Source organism: Gadus chalcogrammus, chromosome 16 (assembly GCF_026213295.1).
Source record: "Gadus chalcogrammus isolate NIFS_2021 chromosome 16, NIFS_Gcha_1.0, whole genome shotgun sequence".
Lineage (NCBI taxonomy): Eukaryota > Metazoa > Chordata > Actinopteri > Gadiformes > Gadidae > Gadus > Gadus chalcogrammus.
The window spans coordinates 16,490,838-16,507,958 of NC_079427.1; positions in this window are offsets into that span (position 1 = coordinate 16,490,838).

Consider the following 17,121-nt stretch of genomic DNA (forward strand, 5'->3'; position numbering starts at 1 on the left):
GGTACCAGGATTCGTCTGGGCAGAAGGAATGCAAGCCCTGTCCCCTGGGTTCCTCTGCCACAACCCGAGAGCCAACCTGACCAGGGCCAGCCCCAGGGGAGCCGCCAGCCCCAGCCCTGCCCGGCGGGCCACACATGTCCTGGGGACCGCCCCGACGGCCAGTCCCACCCCTGCCCCGCCGGAACGTACAGCCCCAGCCAGGGTCTTACTGCCACCGGTGAGCGTCGGAAATGACACGCAAAAAACGTCCTGGTTCTGTCGCAGGAACGCCACTTCCTCATATTTGTGTTTTGCTTTCTATTGGATATTGATTTGTAGCTCTATTAATATTGAATATATTCTGTATTGTTTAATATGTTTCACTGAATGGTTATTGCCAAATTGACGATGAAACACACACACACACACACACACACACACACACACACACAACACACACACCACACACCACACACACACACACACACACACACACACACACACACACACACACACACACACACGGTCAGACATAATCTCAGCTGGTCAACACGTGTGTGTGTGTGTGTGTGTGTGTGTCGATAGGAGAGTGCCTGGCGTGTCCAGCCGGACTGTTCTGCGGGGCCGAGGGTCTGGTGGAGCCGTCGGGCCTTGTTCCGACGGGTTCCTCTGCCTGCTGGGGGCCACGGTACCCAACCCCAGAGACCACAGGACGGGCTCTCCCTGTCCCCCGGGGATGTTCTGCCGGCGGGGCTCCATCGCAGGTAAGCAGAAGACCCTCAGATCCATGGTCATCTTGGTTGAAAAAAAAAACAAAACACGTTGTGACGGGTTTGTCGGGTAACGGTGCGGACAGATAGCCACCCGGCCTCCTGTTGGACAGACAGAGTTTGTGCGTTTGAGAGGCGCAACTCCATTACCCTCTTGAACGCCTGGTCATGTAGCCAGACAGCCGTCATTAGGAGACAATACGAGTGTCAGTTTGGCGCATCTCGCCGATTGATTAAATGACTGCCGGGCCGTTTTTTGTTTTCCCGACACGTAGTCGAGTGGGAAATCAAGACAGAAGGCCCACAGGGGGAATGTTCTCGTTCGTTCTCCTGACTTTCGTCCTCGCGCTGCAGGGGAGTGCTGGGCCGGGTACCACTGTGAGGGGGGCTCCATGAGGGCCGACCGGGCCCTCTGTCCTGCTGGTTCCTTCTGCCCCAGGGGAGCGGCCGCCCCCTGCCCTGTCCTGCAGGTACCTTCAGCGTTGCACGCGGCAACACCCACCAGGACAACTGCTCCACCTGTCCCGCTGGGCATCACTGCCAAGGTGGAGGTGGGGAGAGGGTTCCCAGTCGCCGACACGGAAATGGATGATTGAATGAACGACTGGCTGAATCACCTTTTCGTAGATTCTTCCATCCAATCGATCCGTTCTTTCATCTATCCAATCCATCTGTAAAACCATACAACAATTCATCCAAACAGTCATCCAACCATCCATTATTCAATGCATTAATTCATTCGTCTATCAAATCACATCCATCAATCCATCCATACATCAATACATGAATTTTATTCATCCATGATCAATTGATCCTTATATTCATCCATCAATCCATCTATTCATCCTTATATTCATCCACCAATGCATGAACTCATTCATCCATCTTCCATCCATCGGTCCAAACAACATCCATACATCGACCGACCATTCAGAGAAAGTGTGTATTTTGGTATTTTGGGCTCCATCCTTTCTTTATATGACCTCCATGTTGTGACCAGGTGAGGGCACAGTGCAGCCTGTGCCCTGTCCACGGGGCCACTACTGCCCTGCAGGGCTGGTGCTGGGGTTGGAGTTCCCCTGTCCTCCAGGAACGGTGCAGAACCAGCCAGGAGCCTCCAGCCCGGGCGCCTGCCTGCCATGCCCTCCCGGTGAGCCCGCTGTACCTGTGTTGCACCCGTACGTCAAAAGGGTTAAAATGAGGTTAAAGATTTAAATCCCTCTACCAGTGTAATTGTATTTCACAGCCCAGGAGGCAATCCTGCTTGTTTGGCAAGTGCAGCACTGGGGGGTTCGATCCTCTGTCAATCATTTTTAAGTGTAGACGTGTCCTTGCGAGGCCCACGTCGACCCTTACCTGTCGAGTTGCTGTGAACGTGTACGTGTACGTGCAAACGGTGGCTCTTAAAGAATACATTGTGTATAGCAGTCGAGGAGGAGACACGAGTGCAATGCAAATGTACACATCCACGTGGTGTTCATTGTCCTCCAACCTTTTGTGTGCGCTTGACCTTTTTTTTTTTTTTCATCAGGAACGTTCTGCTTGCGGCCGGGCCTGTCCCAGCCCTCGGGACTCTGCCAGGCGGGATACGTGTGTCCTGCCGGATCCACCAGCCCCAATTTAACCAACGTGCAGCAGGTGCTGTTGACGCATTCATTGTGTGACGTCCCTATGTATTACCGTGTCCAACGGATGATTCATGGCCCTGGTGCACAGCAGCGCAGGGAGAATGACAAATACGTCTTCTCTGCAGGGGAACTCCAGCAGCATCCATCTCTGTCCGCCTGGTCATTACTGTCTCGCCGGATCGGGCTCTCCGCTGCCCTGCCCAGCGGGCACCCTCTCCTCATCCGGGGCAGAGAGGGGTCGAGGGATGTGCGCCCTGTCCGCCGGGACTGTTCTGCGACAGGCCCGCACTGGCAGAGCCGTCGGGAGCTCAGCCATGCCATGCCGGGTACACAGCACAATGAGCCTATGTGAAGGCTTTCGGTTCACCACCTCCTCATTTCTCTTAAAAAAGTGGATGTATTCCTTAAAAACACGTAGACTCTTTTACGCGTTACATATTTATCACAATGGAATGGAATGTATCCCCGGTTAAAATCAATGATTTAATGAATCAATGATCTTCGTCTTTGCATCACAAAGGATTTGTGCACAAAGGAAGTCCCCCTAAATCAATTCTACCTACCCTAATGCTTCACATGCTCTCCCCCCCCCACAGTTATGTATGCAAGGGCGGAAGCTCCAGCCCAAAGCCCACGGACGGTCACCGTGGATACCTGTGTCCGCCCGGCCACAGGTGTCCGGCTGGCAGTGCTACGGAGAGTCCTTGTGAGGCCGGGAGCTACAGTCCTTCTGCCGGGAGGGACCGCTGCCTCCTGTGCCTCAATGGGACAGCCTGCCCCTCCGTGGCCACCGTGGAACCCTCAGTCTGCCCCCCAGGTCAGAGACCCCGTGCCAGGACCTCAATCTAACAACAAGATCAAACCTGCACTAAAGCTACTACACACACTTTATTGCCCTTTACTGCAGCTTTTTAGTTCCATACACAAAACATGGACCCAAAATGAGCTCAAGTCTTGAGCTCATTTCGACACCCATCCACCCAGTCAATCCATCCAGGGATGTTTCTTAATGGACCTTAAAGCGACGTGATACAAAACAGAACGTTTTTAAAAGATGCTGAAATTGTTTTTGGAGAGATACATAAACATTTAAAATGACAAACAGTGTGTGGAATAATACGTTGTTTTTTTACATACCGCCATCTAACCATATTCTAGTAGTAACCCAAAATGTCTAATTATCTAACACGAAAAAATCATCATGACATTGGATCTCTAATCACAAAACTGCATAGCAACACCTCTCTGCTGCACTCTATGGACACCCCTTTCCATTCTTCTGTCCGGTCAGCACACCCAAACAGGGACAAGTGCCTTCTCGAATGGAGACCTAACAGGTTACCTCGGTACAAATTGGAATGTCACTCTGGTATCCTCTGGCGCTCCTTTAAACCCAAACCACCGATGAACGGCCATGTTCTGTCTCTCACCGGACAGAGCTCAGCCCCTGTGGATTAAAGGCAGTCCTTGGAGTTCTCCTTAATATAAATAAAGGTTTTGCTGTCGTTCCAGGTTCCATTTCTGTCCCGGCCGGACCAGTCCTGCCCCTGGCCTGCCCGGGCGGGGACCCTCAGCGGGCAGGAACAGGGGCTACGGGTTCGGGCTGCGTGCTTTGGTGTGGTGGGTTGTGGCGTGTCCCCTCAGGAGCCCTACTGCAGCTTCCCCGGGCCTCGGCCCCAACGGTTAAGCAGATGGTCAGGGGTCTCCCTGAAGTCAGTAGTGTTGACTTCGAGGCCGTGTTAAATATTTTTCCAAGGAACAAGCCTTATGTGATTATAATAGTGGTCATAACGTGTGACGACGCTGTGGTTATGGTCTTCTGTTTTGTCAATGCTCCATTTTGTGGTGGTCCAGGGCCCCTGGTCAGCAGGGTTTCTTCTTTTGACCACAGTGGCCTCGCTGCATCCAGCTGCCCCGGAAGGCACTGAGTCTTTCACCCAGGACGGGCCCTGTCCGTAGGGCTTAGCTACTGCCCCGCTGGGTTTGCCTCTCCCCGGTGCCCTGTCCTTTGGGCAGTATCCGCAACACGACGGGTATGCAGTCACAAACACAATATGCGGCTTATTGTTGGAAGCAGAATCATAGGCGTACAATGTAATCCCCTCTTTAGTAGCTACTTAGTGTGTGAGGGGTGTGGGTGATTTTTAAGAGCACCAAAAAAACAATTCCAGCATGAAATGTAGGTGTGTGTGTGTGTTGCTGTGGTGTGTTGTGGTGTGTGGGTGTGTGGGTTGTGTTGTTTTTTTTTTGTTGTGCTTGTGTGTGTGTGTGTGTGTGGTGTGTGTTGTGTTGTGGGTTGTGTGTGGTGTGTGTGTGTTGTGTGTGTGTTGTGTTGATTGTGTATGTGCTTGTGGATGTGCTTGCATGTGTGTGTGGCTGGGGGGGTTTTGGGCATGAGCGTCGTTGCATGAATTGTACATGTTGGTGGCGGGCTTGTTGTTGTGTTGTTTTGTGTGTGTGTGTGTGTTGTGTGTGTGCTGTGTGTGTGTGTAGTGTGGTTGTGTGTGTGTGTGTGTGGTGGTGGGTGGTTTGTGTGTGTTGTGTGTGTGTGTGTGTGTGTGTGTGTTGTGGTGTGGTTGCTTTGGTCATGCAGGAGGCTGTTGTCGATGGAGGGCTGCAGTGCATTGTCCCATCAGGCTCCTTAATGTCCGCCGTAGGGCCATCTCGGGCCCCACGGGAACCCTTGCTTAGGGCTGGCTTCTACTGCACCTTTTGACTTCTCCTCCACAACACCTCCATACGCCACCTTTCCTATGTCCTAAGGCAACCCATAGCCTTTTCACTGAGTCACAAGGGCCCTTTTTCCCTCCTTGTGTTGTTATGCTGGGTTCATAAACTTTTTGTGTGTGTGATGTTTGATGTGAGTTTGTGGTGATTGTGTGAGTGTGTGTGGTGCTTGTGTGTTTGGGGACAGGTTTTGCCAAGTGTTGATTGAATATGCCTGTTATTGTTATTTCCCAGGTTTTGTCCTTTGTCTCATACCCCCTTTCCTTCGATTTTTCATACGCTTTTTCTTGTATCAATAAAGTACAAGAGGTCATTATTTTTGCGATAGTTAAATAATTTATATGAATATAATTGGTTGCTTTGTTCCCCCTATTTATATTGTATAGTATCAACCATCAATCATAGATCATTTCAAATTGCAAATGTCCTGGTTAAGTACAATATAAATCAGCCGATCTGCACAATGGAGAGAACAGGGGAGGTCGACAACGCGTTCCTATACTGGCCATGAAAGCCGTTTATATATTGACCTTGAAAGCGATATATGCATACAATCATCATACACTTAGTCCCTTTGAGGCTCATCCTGTCATCCTTTCCCCAGGGTCACTACTGTCCAGTGGCTCGCCCCTAGCCCTGCCCTGTCCAACAGGAGGCTACCAGCCCAATGCAGGCTCAGAGAGCTGCATCCCCTGCCGGCCGGGCTACTACTGCGAGGAGGCTATAGTGGGGGACCCTTTGCCCTGCCCACCTCACTCTTTCTGCCCTGCTGGTGCGTCTTTTATCAAGTTTATGTGTTTAGCTATTAGGCTAAACATAATTTAGATATTAGGTTTAGCCTAATGAGCCCCCACAGTGTAATGATCCCCATAATGTTATGATCCATGCATGGTATATCCACTATATCAAATCCAGAATTGCTACTAGTAATATATAATTATTAATTATATAATAATCAATTAATACTTCCCTTTTTTAGGCTTGTTTTTGTTTTTTTCTGTTTGTTTACAGTTAGTTTGAACCAACAGTCCTGTGCATCTCGCCCTAGGCATGCATTGATCCATTACTCTGCGATTGCGTTTATTGCTGTCTGCAGGGACCCATGGTGACCACCACACTGCCTCCTTGCTGGCCACACACACACTGCTGGAGCTGCAGCGGGGGGCTGCCAGAGCGAGAGGGAGTGATTACCCCTGCCCCCCCGGAGTCCCCCCCGGACAGGCTTAACCTGCCAGGGTCACCGCATAGGGGTTCAACTCATGACCATCAGCGCCACTCGACGCACTTCATGCATTCCCTGGTGTTGTGAGCCAACAAGCAACCAACCTACCACACACACACCACACACACACAACACACACCACACTACACACACACATGAACACACACACACACACAACACCACACACACCCACATCCACCACACACCACAACCACACACCAAGCACACACAGCAAACACTCTCCACACCCACGGCGTTAATAATATTTCTCAACATGCCCAGCGACTCACCTTTAGCTCAGGGCTTCGTCTCATCCATAATTACTGAGGTTTACCATGTCCAGAAGCCACGGTTCAGCGAGCAGCCAAATTAGCCGCTGAGCATCAATAAACGAATGATGAAGGTAATGAATATGGACAACAGCGGGGGACCTGCCATACGGCAGCGGGCTCCATGATGATGATGCTGCTGTTTCGCTGGTGGACCTAATGATGCGCACCTTTCTCTGCCTTGTAAACGTTAACATGTTTTGCCAAGTAGTGACCTGCATAATGCTATGTATTCAGACTGAATTAATGTGTGTGTGTGTGTGTCATTCTCAGGGCTGGGAGGATCCAGGGAGAGTGCGCCGCAGGCTATGTCTGTGCGTCTGGTGGCGCAGATTTCACTCCACAGGGCTCTGAATGGAGCTGGAGCCACTGTGAGTGGGGAGTCCAGTGTGCTGGTCTGTGTCCACCAGGTATGATAGCATATCCACCTAAATAAACAACACCCAGACACTCACCTCCTCATCCACTTCCTCCTCATCTCCTCATCCTCTCCTCCTCATCATCCTCTCCCTCCACTTCCTGCTCCTTCTTCTCCTCCTCCTACTCATCCTCCTGCTCCTTCTTCTACTCCTCCTCGTGCTCCTCCTTCTCCTCTTCCTCCTGCTCCTCTGTCTCCTCAGCCTCCTCCTCATTCTCTTCCTCCTCCTCCTGCTCCTCCTTCTCCTCCTCCTCCACCTACTCCTTCTCATACTCTTCTACTCATCCTCCTCCTGACAATGGTAAATACTAATTAGTGGTCCGACCAGCGAAGCTGCTTGGTCCCCTGTTGTTTCTGTAACGTTTTTTTCCCCCGTCAAATTCTGTAAAAGTCATACTGCAGCCTATACCGTAAGTTGAAAACTCTTGAAATTTTCAGGTATGGTTACCAATATCCCCCACTACCCATAAACTCAAATTTGTGGTACTGCACCCAATGGTGGTGCTATTGTAAAAAATCATGAATTAGGCTTATTTCTCCTCACCAGATTGACCTGGTCTCATATTCTTTCAGAATATTAATCTCTAGAATCAGATGCATTTATAAAAGCCTTCATATTAAAGCTAAACATGATAAAAAGATTCACAGGCTACAAAAATAATAAAAAATTCACCGAAATCGCCAAATAAAATCTTTAGACCAAGCCTCACAAAAATCATCGAACAGAATTTGTTTTATTTAGTTCCATTTGAGAAATATTGGCCAATAAAGTTGGAGCAGTTAGCCCATTTTCTTATATGACCATTTTGTTATTGTATACAAAAACATACTACTATTATTAGGTGGATACCAATATGCCCCACTACCAAAACCCAAATTGTGGTATTGCACCCAAAGGTGGCGCTATTTAAAAAAATTATGAACGAGCCTTATTTCTCCTTACTACACTGGAAAAAGGGTTTTATGCCGCACTTCATCTGATTATTATTTTGTAATTCAACTCAAATAAACATTTTTTGTTTTATTTTTAAAATAACTTTTTTTTATTTCAAATACTGTGAAATATAGATATTTAGTTAGGAGTTCAATTAAGAATATCTATTTTGACAAATGTAAATGTCAAGGTTACGTACAAGCCTGCGCATGCGCATTAAATACAAAGACGCTTACGACTACTGGACCAAACCGCAGTGTTGCCAACTTAGCGATTTTGTCGCTATATTTAGCTACTTTTCAGACCCCTTTTTGGCGACTTTTTTTCAAAACAGCGACAAGCGACAAATCTAGCTTATTTTTCAGCTGCTATTAGTGACTTTTGGCGACTTTTTGAGGTGAAAGGACTACCCTTGACCAGAGTGACGATGACTCACTGGCGGCAGTAGCTCAGGTGGTAGAGCGGGTTGGCTGGTAATCTGAAGGTTGTTGGTTCAATCCCCAGCTTCACCAAGCAGTGTATCGAGGTGTCTTTGGCAAAGCACCTAACCCTGACTGAAGTCGCGATGTGATGTCGAATCCAGACAGAAGCGCCTCAAGGCCATGAAGCGGCGAGAGCCGAGCGGGAAAAAATGATGATGATGATGTATACAATAATGAGAAACAATTGTTTGATTAAATTGTAATCTTTTTGATTGGATAAACCAAATTATTTCTGATAGATATTTTCTTAAATGAGAACCAATTGTTGGAGTGAATCAATATTTTTTTGTTTAGGATTTAACATACGATTTAAATGTATTAACTTCATTCAAAGAATAGAATTATACTTGGTGCCAAGTTGTATTATTTTGTTTTTATGAACATAGGAAATATTGTTTGAGGCAAGCTATATATTTGTCATTGGCTCAAGTTATGTAATATAGATGTGAACCATTACCCATGTTTTTTTTACTTGGTTCAACAGAAGGCTTTTTCCAGTGTAGATTGACCTTGACTCAAAATACTTTCATCATAATAATCTCTAAAATCAGATCCATCTTTTTCACCCTGGTCTTCTGCTATAAAATTTTTTACTTTCCCACAATTTCATAGAAAAGCCAAACGTCCACAGCCTCAACCCATTTTGCCCATATTACCATTTTGCTATTGTATAACTACCATACGGCTATCATTAGCTGGATATCATTACAATTTCACATTTTCAGATCTGTGCTCTTTTAAGAAAGCCCTTAATTCTCTTGTGAAATGTGTGCCTGGAGTTTTCTTGATGTTGTGCGCTTATCAATCGACATTTTCACAATGTGAATGAGGCTTCATGCAGTTCAGGAATGTCAGTGGCTCAACGGGATAATGTCGTGTACTGGTGACTGATTAGAGCATTATGAACAAGCTGAACATGACATTCTGTCATTGCCACTCATTTAAGAAACACAACATTGAACAGCACCTGAAATTCATCAGGCAATCAACATTCCGGCTCATTAGTTTCCAAGAATCTGACTTCCAAGAGACAGTATGGCATTAAGGGGAACTTCTTCATTAACCATTTTTCCTTCATAATTAACTCTTTCATATTTATATTTCTTCCAGTAGTGTTCTTGACTTCAAATGTTTAATTTCCCCAGAATTTCAAAGATTTTTCAGGTATATGCTTTGTAGAAATCCCTTAATTCACGTGAGAAATGTGTGCTTTGAGTTTTCTGGATGTTATGTGCTTATCAATAGACATTTTGACCATGTGAATGAAGCTGCAGTTCAGGTTTATAAGTGGAACATCTTTCCTTAAATATGACAATTATGTGTTAGAATTATATATCTTCCATTAGTGTGTTCTTGACTTAATTTTTGCTTGGACCCCGTTAATCACAGCTTGCGGTTATATTTATTCTTGTAATTATTAGTAGCACAAGCACAGTACGACTGCTGGTGATAAATATTTCATATTTGAATTTATCTTTTATTCATGCATGTTTCTGAAAAAATCAAAGACACGTGAGCTTCATTTGTTAGACTTTGTTAGTAGTTTGACTTAGTTTGACTTCAGACGTCAAACTAACGAACCATTCCAAATAGAATCTCCTCGCGGCTGCCGCCGTTGAGTCCCTCCTCCTAACAATGAAGGAGAGACGGAGTAGAGGAGCTGTTTATCTGAACGCAGGTCTTGGCAGAGCTCTCCCTCTGTGTGGCTAGGGGGCACAGACAGAGAATTGTTTTGGTTTTACATTCCTGCTGCTGAGCTTGGGTGGATTTCCGTGAATGGACCTTCAAGGTCAGGCAGCAGGACTTGGCTTAATTCTTGGAGGGAGGATGGCTGGGTGGGGGGAACAGAGGCCAGGATGAAGCGACGCCAGGATGGATGTGGTGCGCTTGGCTCTCTGACGCCTCATTAGGATTTTGGCAGCGCCTGCCCTGGATAGACTGAAGCGTGTATGCAGAGTCTTGCCAAGTATCGGCTTTGGAATAAGGGGGAAATAAAGAGAAGAATGCACTACTGTAGTCTAGCCCAGAGAAGGATATTGACTCTCCACAAGTGTAGAAATGCACCCAGGCAGAATCTGTGTGTCTCCTACTGTGACTTTCATCAATATGTTCACAAGAATAGAAGGGGATCAGCACCCCGTCATCCAGAGAGAGAGAGAGAGAGAGAGAGAGAGAGAGAGAGAGAGAGAGAGAGAGAGAGAGAGAGAGAGAGAGAGAGAGAGAGAGAGAGAGGAGAGAGAGAGAGAGAGAGAGAGAGAGAGAGAGAGAGAGAGGAGAGAGAGAGAGAGAGGGAGAGAGAGAGAGAGAGAGGGAGGGGGAGGGGGAGGAGGAGAGAGAGAGAGAGAGAGAGAGAGAGAGAGAGAGAGAGAGAGAGAGAGAGAGAGAGAGAGAGAGAGAGAGAGAGAGAGAGAGAGAGAGAGAGGAGAGAGAGAGAGAGAGAGAGAGAGGGGGGGAGAGATTTAATTTCCAATTGACTCAAAGTGTGTGCATGTTTCCAGGCTTCTACTGCCCTGAGGGCACGGAGAGACCCCAGGTCTGTCCTCCTAACACCATGAGACAGGCCCTGGGTGGCGCCAGCCTGCAGGACTGTGTAGCGTGTCCGCCCCATCACTGGTGCATACCTGGTACATGGCTTGTTCAAATGTGTGTGTGTGAGTGTGTACGAGTGGGTTTTCATTGTTTAGCTGATTAAATCAGATGGCCAGAAATTAAACAAAATCCTGTAAATTAGGTGAGTTGTCCAAAGCAGCAAAAATCATACAAAACCAAATGGCTGATATTTGCCCAACCATGTTTTGAAGATACCTCTTTAAATATACCAATCAAACTTTGCTTTTGTATTATTAAGGTATTGAAGTTACTTCTCTTTTGACGATGACGATGCCTCTGTGGTGTGTGGTCTTCCAGGAGACCCGGAGCTCCACCTCTGTCCTGCCGGTCACTACTGCAATGGTCTGCAGGGGGGCCCCGGCAGAGGGGGGCCCCAGGAGTGTCCGGCCTTCACGTACAGGGCCACTCCAGGGGCCGGGGCCAGGAGCCACTGCCACCCCTGTCCTCCTGGGTCTTACTGTAACACAACAGGTCTCACATTCACACAATACACAGAACAGCGTCACAACACTGCTTTTAGATTTGTGGACTGTCTTTGGAGATCCACAAGATTCACACTTGTAATTACATTGTTAAAGGGCCACTGCTTTACCAACAGGTGCGAGTGTTATGTTACCTGACCCACCAGATGGTTTCTCACACTGAACCATCTGTGATGTCGTCCTTGGAAACTGTTTTGAAAAAGGCAGGCACTTTCAGAGACACTTACCTAGATACATACCTTGAAGCCCGGCAAGATGGATTCTTGCGCAATGTTGATATTGCATATCCAGCTGCTTCACAGGGTTAAGTGTGATGTGCCGTCACAGGTCATTTCGAAATATGCCATCTAGTGACATAATGAGTGGGAGTATCCCCCCAGATCTATGATGGATAGAGAGGCCTACCGGTGGGTGCAGCTCGCTGGGAAGGCTGCCAGGCAGGTTTATCCATCACACATCTGGGTGGACAGTCCCACTTGTAATCTCACCAGAGGGTCGATTTTATAATGGCTTGGAATGGCTAATCACGCTCGCACTTGGTGTAATAGGGGCCCTTTGAAGGGGTACTGACTTTCATCGTAATCTCTTTAATGCAATTTTCTGTTACATAAAGTATAACACAGCTTGACATTTGACCAGAAACCACCCATGCTTTGTATGAAGCTTTGATGGCATTTTCTTTTTAAAAGGGTAGTGTAGATGGGTTCATATGTTAATATCGCTCTGAATGCAGAGGCAAATACGTGCACAACAGCAAAGTCCTTCTCGCCAGTGTAAATCAAACTGAGGGGAGGCTGAGGGCAAGTGTTTTTTTCGTCTTTTGACCGGAATACATCTATCAAGATAATCCCATTTTCCATGGGAGTATAAATAGCATAAATCTGACAACATGGAAATCATGAGCTCCATCAGATGGAACAATGGGTGTGTCCTTTTGGAGTGGTACTATTGGACCAGGCGTCTGGACACTTTGTAAATGACGTGGTCAAATACCCTAGATTAGCATGACCATGTCATGCGTGTCCTGAATGTCTACAGAATTACCACAACCCCATTCAATCGCTTGACACCAAAAAAAACTTGATGAGAAAATATCAAATGGAAAATGTACATTTCTATACATGTTATGTCCTTTGAAATAACCTTCACAGGGTTTAACTCATGCTTTCTCATGCGTTTATTTGACCTGATTGACACATGTATGGTACTTGATTGATCTTTTTAATTGTCACTCTGTAAAGTTCTACATGCACCCATTGCAGGCCTGACAGACTACACCAGCCACCCCTGCCCCCCTGGGTACTGGTGCAGTGGGGAGGGTCCGCCCATCGTCTGCCCTGCAGGAACCAAGAGGAGCCACCCTGGGGCAGCGGCACCCAGCCAGTGTGAGCCCTGTGACGGGGGAACCTTCTGTCCTGATCCCCAGACCACTGGCAGGCCCAATGTGTGGGGGATCCCCTGCAGACCCGCCCATCACTGTCCTCCAGGGAGGTTCACTAACACTGTCGCCACTGTTACCACTAGTCACAGAACTACCACCATCACCTATCACTACTATCACCACAATTACCACCATCACCACTGTCACCAAAATGACCACTACCACCACAACCACCATTGTCAGCACTATTTGTCCCGCCACTATCGCCATTATCAAATGATGACCACTATTACCCCTGTCAGCACTATAACCTCTTCCATTACCATCACCACTATTTTGACTGCATCACCACTATCACAATCCTACCCGGTGGACTCTAGCAGCTTTGTGCTGGCTGTGCAGGTGCGGCGTCAGAGAGTCACTGCAGGCCAGGCTCCTTCTGCGGAGCCCAGGCCGCAGAGCCCGCCGTCTGCCCCAGAGGATACTTCTGTCCGGAGGGGTCCCGTTCTTACAGTACGCCCGAGCAGCTGTGAGTACAGGTTGCGCACGCACACTGAGAACCAGGAGGACTCCTCTTTTTTTCCCGGATACGTGTGCACCCCCTGAACGGTTGGGGAATGACAGCTTGTGGGGCCTTCTAATAAACCTGCCTTGATTCCGCGCTCCACAGCTGTCGGTTCCCCTTCTACTGCCCGGCCAACAGCTCCCCCGCGCTCCTGCGAGGGGGGGTCCGCGCCTGTCAACACCACCGGGCTTCGAGGATCCAAGAGCAGCTGTTGTCGTGTGTGAGGGGGGCACCTACCGGCTGCACTCCTCCCCGACCCCCCACTGCCTGCCCTGCCCCCCTGGATATTACTGCCCTCAAGGTACCCGATCGTACTGCTGGGCTGATGACTGCACTGTACCGCTCTACTGCACTACTGAGCTGTGGAAAGTACAAAGAAATCACGCACAAGCAAGCAAAAGAGAACAAGAACACAAACACCAAACAAACATGCAAACACACATGCCCCCCCCCCCCCCCCCCCTCCTTCTGTCCCGTCTCCTTCACAAACACAAACACACGCACATACCTAACACATGCCGTCTGCCTTGTTTGCCGTCTCTTTCATGAACGCACCCAGGTGCAGAGAGTTACCACGGCAACCCCTGCCCTCTGGGTCACGTGTGCCCCGCCGGCGCGCCCCGCCCCCTCCTGTGCCCTCCGGGCTCCTTCGGTAACCTGACCCGGGCAGGGCGCGGCGAGCAGTGCCACTCGTGCCCGGCCGGCACCTTCAACCACCTGCCGGCGCAGCCAGCCTGCTTCCCGTGTGGTAGCTCCGCCACCTCCTCAGAAGGTCAGCCGCCTCTCTATGTAATGGATGGATTAACTGGCGGGTTGTTCTCTTCTCTATGTAATGGATGGTATTAACTGGCTGGTTCTTCTCTGCTCTATGTAATGGATGGCATTAACTGGCTGGTTCTTCTCTGCTCTATGTAATGGATGGATTAACTGGCTGGTTGTTATCAACGCATTATAGGTCGGGTTGTGGTCATTTTTCTTCTCTGCCCCTCGCAGTATAAATTCACTCTCCCGATAATAAATAGCACTCTTTGCGCCATCATTTTAGGTTTAAACGAAAGAAGGAAAAGGAAAAATCGTATCTCTATTGATTTATTACAGGGTTTTATGGGAAAGGACACATTTTTTATTGAATAACTTGAAGAAAGTGTGTGGTGTGTGTGTGTCGTGTAGTGCAAATTATTTTTTTCTCTTTACAATGAAATAGGTTGAACAATGAAATGAGTAGCTGCATTTTGGACTTACTTATTTATTAGGCATAAGTATGTGGTTGTTCTTATGACCGGTCCTTAACGGCCGTTAACCATGTAAACTGTATTTTCCCTTGGACACGTGTTTAATAACAGATTCACACATTAAACCATAGTTTCTCAAAGCATCAGAGCGGTAGTCTATCAAACACCAATACAAACAGCAAACTCTACGCCCACATGGTGATAAACCCATTTGTTTAACTCCCAGGCTCAGCCTCATGCACGTGCATGGGGAAGAACCGTGCGTTCCAGCCCTCAGACGGGTCCTGTCTGTGTCGGACTGGCTTCATCTTCTACAACCAGCTGGACTTTAAAAGCTCCAGCGCAGACAGTCAGGTGGACTGCCAGCCTGAGGTGAGCCATTTCACCAAGCAGACAGAATTCATTTACCTCACTTTCCGGCTGAATAGCCTCCTTGGAATCCGAACAACAAAAAAATAAAACAACTCCTGAGTTTTACTCCGCACTGACTGGCTCTGAATAAGCTCTTATAAGTAATGTAACTATGGGCCTTATTTATTCACAAAATGGCTATCTTGGTTCTAAACGCTAGCCTGGTGGGGGGGAGTGGAATGCGGGATTTAACCATAGTGTTGACAACCAAGAGGGTTGCCTGTCAGATAAGGCCCCTTTGAAGGAACATTTGGCATGTTCTATTCTCTTTGTTGTTTTTTCGATTAGAAACAAAGCTTCAACTTAAACCTGCCCCCTTAATAGCCGTGCAGACCGTGTGCATCCACATCGAGCCACTTGTGTGAGGAGGTTTCTTAGACATATCCATATATTCCCTGTCCCAGGTGAACAGGCGCTGCGCCGCGGGACAGGTGCGGCTGGCGGCATCCCGCGAGTGCGTCGCCCCCTCCCTGTACCCGTGCAACGTCACCTGCGGAGCCCACGGCGGGACGGTGGACCCGGAGATGGGCATGTGAGCGCCACGATAGGAGAACCAGGACCAATACAGATAAAAAACACAAATCAATCAGCCACGGCTGGGGCCCAGAGGTTATTTGGTGCTGAGGGGCTTTGAGTGGTGACCATCCCTTCCCCGTCGGGGCGCGCTCCCCTTCCCCAGCTGTCGGTGTGAGCGCTACGTGTCCTCCGAGGAGCTGTGCAACTCTTCCTGCGTGGCCGGCCTGCCGCAGCTCTCCGCCCGGCTCTCCGCTGACGGACAGCTCAGCCTCAGCCTGAAGCAGATGGACAGCCGGCTGTGGGTCCGGGTAAGCACGCGTGGTGGTGGTTGTGGTGGTGGTGGTGGGGGGGGTATGTTTTTTGTTGTTGTTGTTGTTGTAGTATTTAAACAACTGTGCTTGGGCTTAGCCGTTGGCTGTGTGTGCGGCTGATGCTGAGGATTAGCAGGGCCTGGTATCATCCGATGTATACCGTTTTCCATTTTTTTGGGGTTGTGTTGCGTCAGCTTCGGCTCAGGCTGCTGGGAACCAACTGGGTGATTGGCTGACGTAAGGCCTAGGAAGGATTTTTTCGGACACATCTGAAAAATGGTGCGGCTGCCTCATTAGCGGTTGTCCATTTCCCAGCGGTGTAAAGTGTAGTGGAGCTTGAGGTAAGAAGGTCCAGGAAATGGTAACCAAGGGCTTTATCTTATGACTAAAGGGAATGTTATGTTATGCAAGAGAAAGAAAGGAAGAAAGTGGAGAGAAAGTAGGAAAGAAAGGAGGAAATAAGATTAGACACATGAAAATATCCTCAAACCAGCATAGTTGTGTCGTTTTCGGTATTTATACTTATCAGCATTCTAACAGATGCTAAGTACTTATAAATACAGCACACAACAGATGGCCTGGCTGGTTGTTGCTGCCTAACCACCATGTATCTCCGTATGAAATTCAATTTGAGGAATTAACATGCTGAGAGACGCTTTATAAATGTTGCAAGATTAGGCTAGTTATAATCGTCTATTAATTCAAGAATTGAACAATGACTTCTAAAGTATAAGCTTTAGGCATTACATTTGCATACACATCTATCCGAGTTAAATTAAGACTGATAAATTGGTAATGCCGTTGCAAATGCAGTCTGAAGAAAAACCTTTCTTCTAGGAAAGGCTATATATATGCATATATGCATACATTTTAATAGTTTATATAGATTATTGGACCTTGAAATTATGGAAAATAAATTGTGTCTTTGTGCAATAAAGCCTTATACAGTATGAAAAAAACTAACCTCCAATTACTCTCACAGAATGGCAGGGATATTTTGGGCCCCGATGTCCATTTGAAGAACATTGGGAAGGTCCATGTGGTCCAGTTTGTCCCTGATGGCGTGTTTGGTTGGATCTTCACGGACAGAACGTTGATGATTCAATTTCTGTCAGGTGACTCGA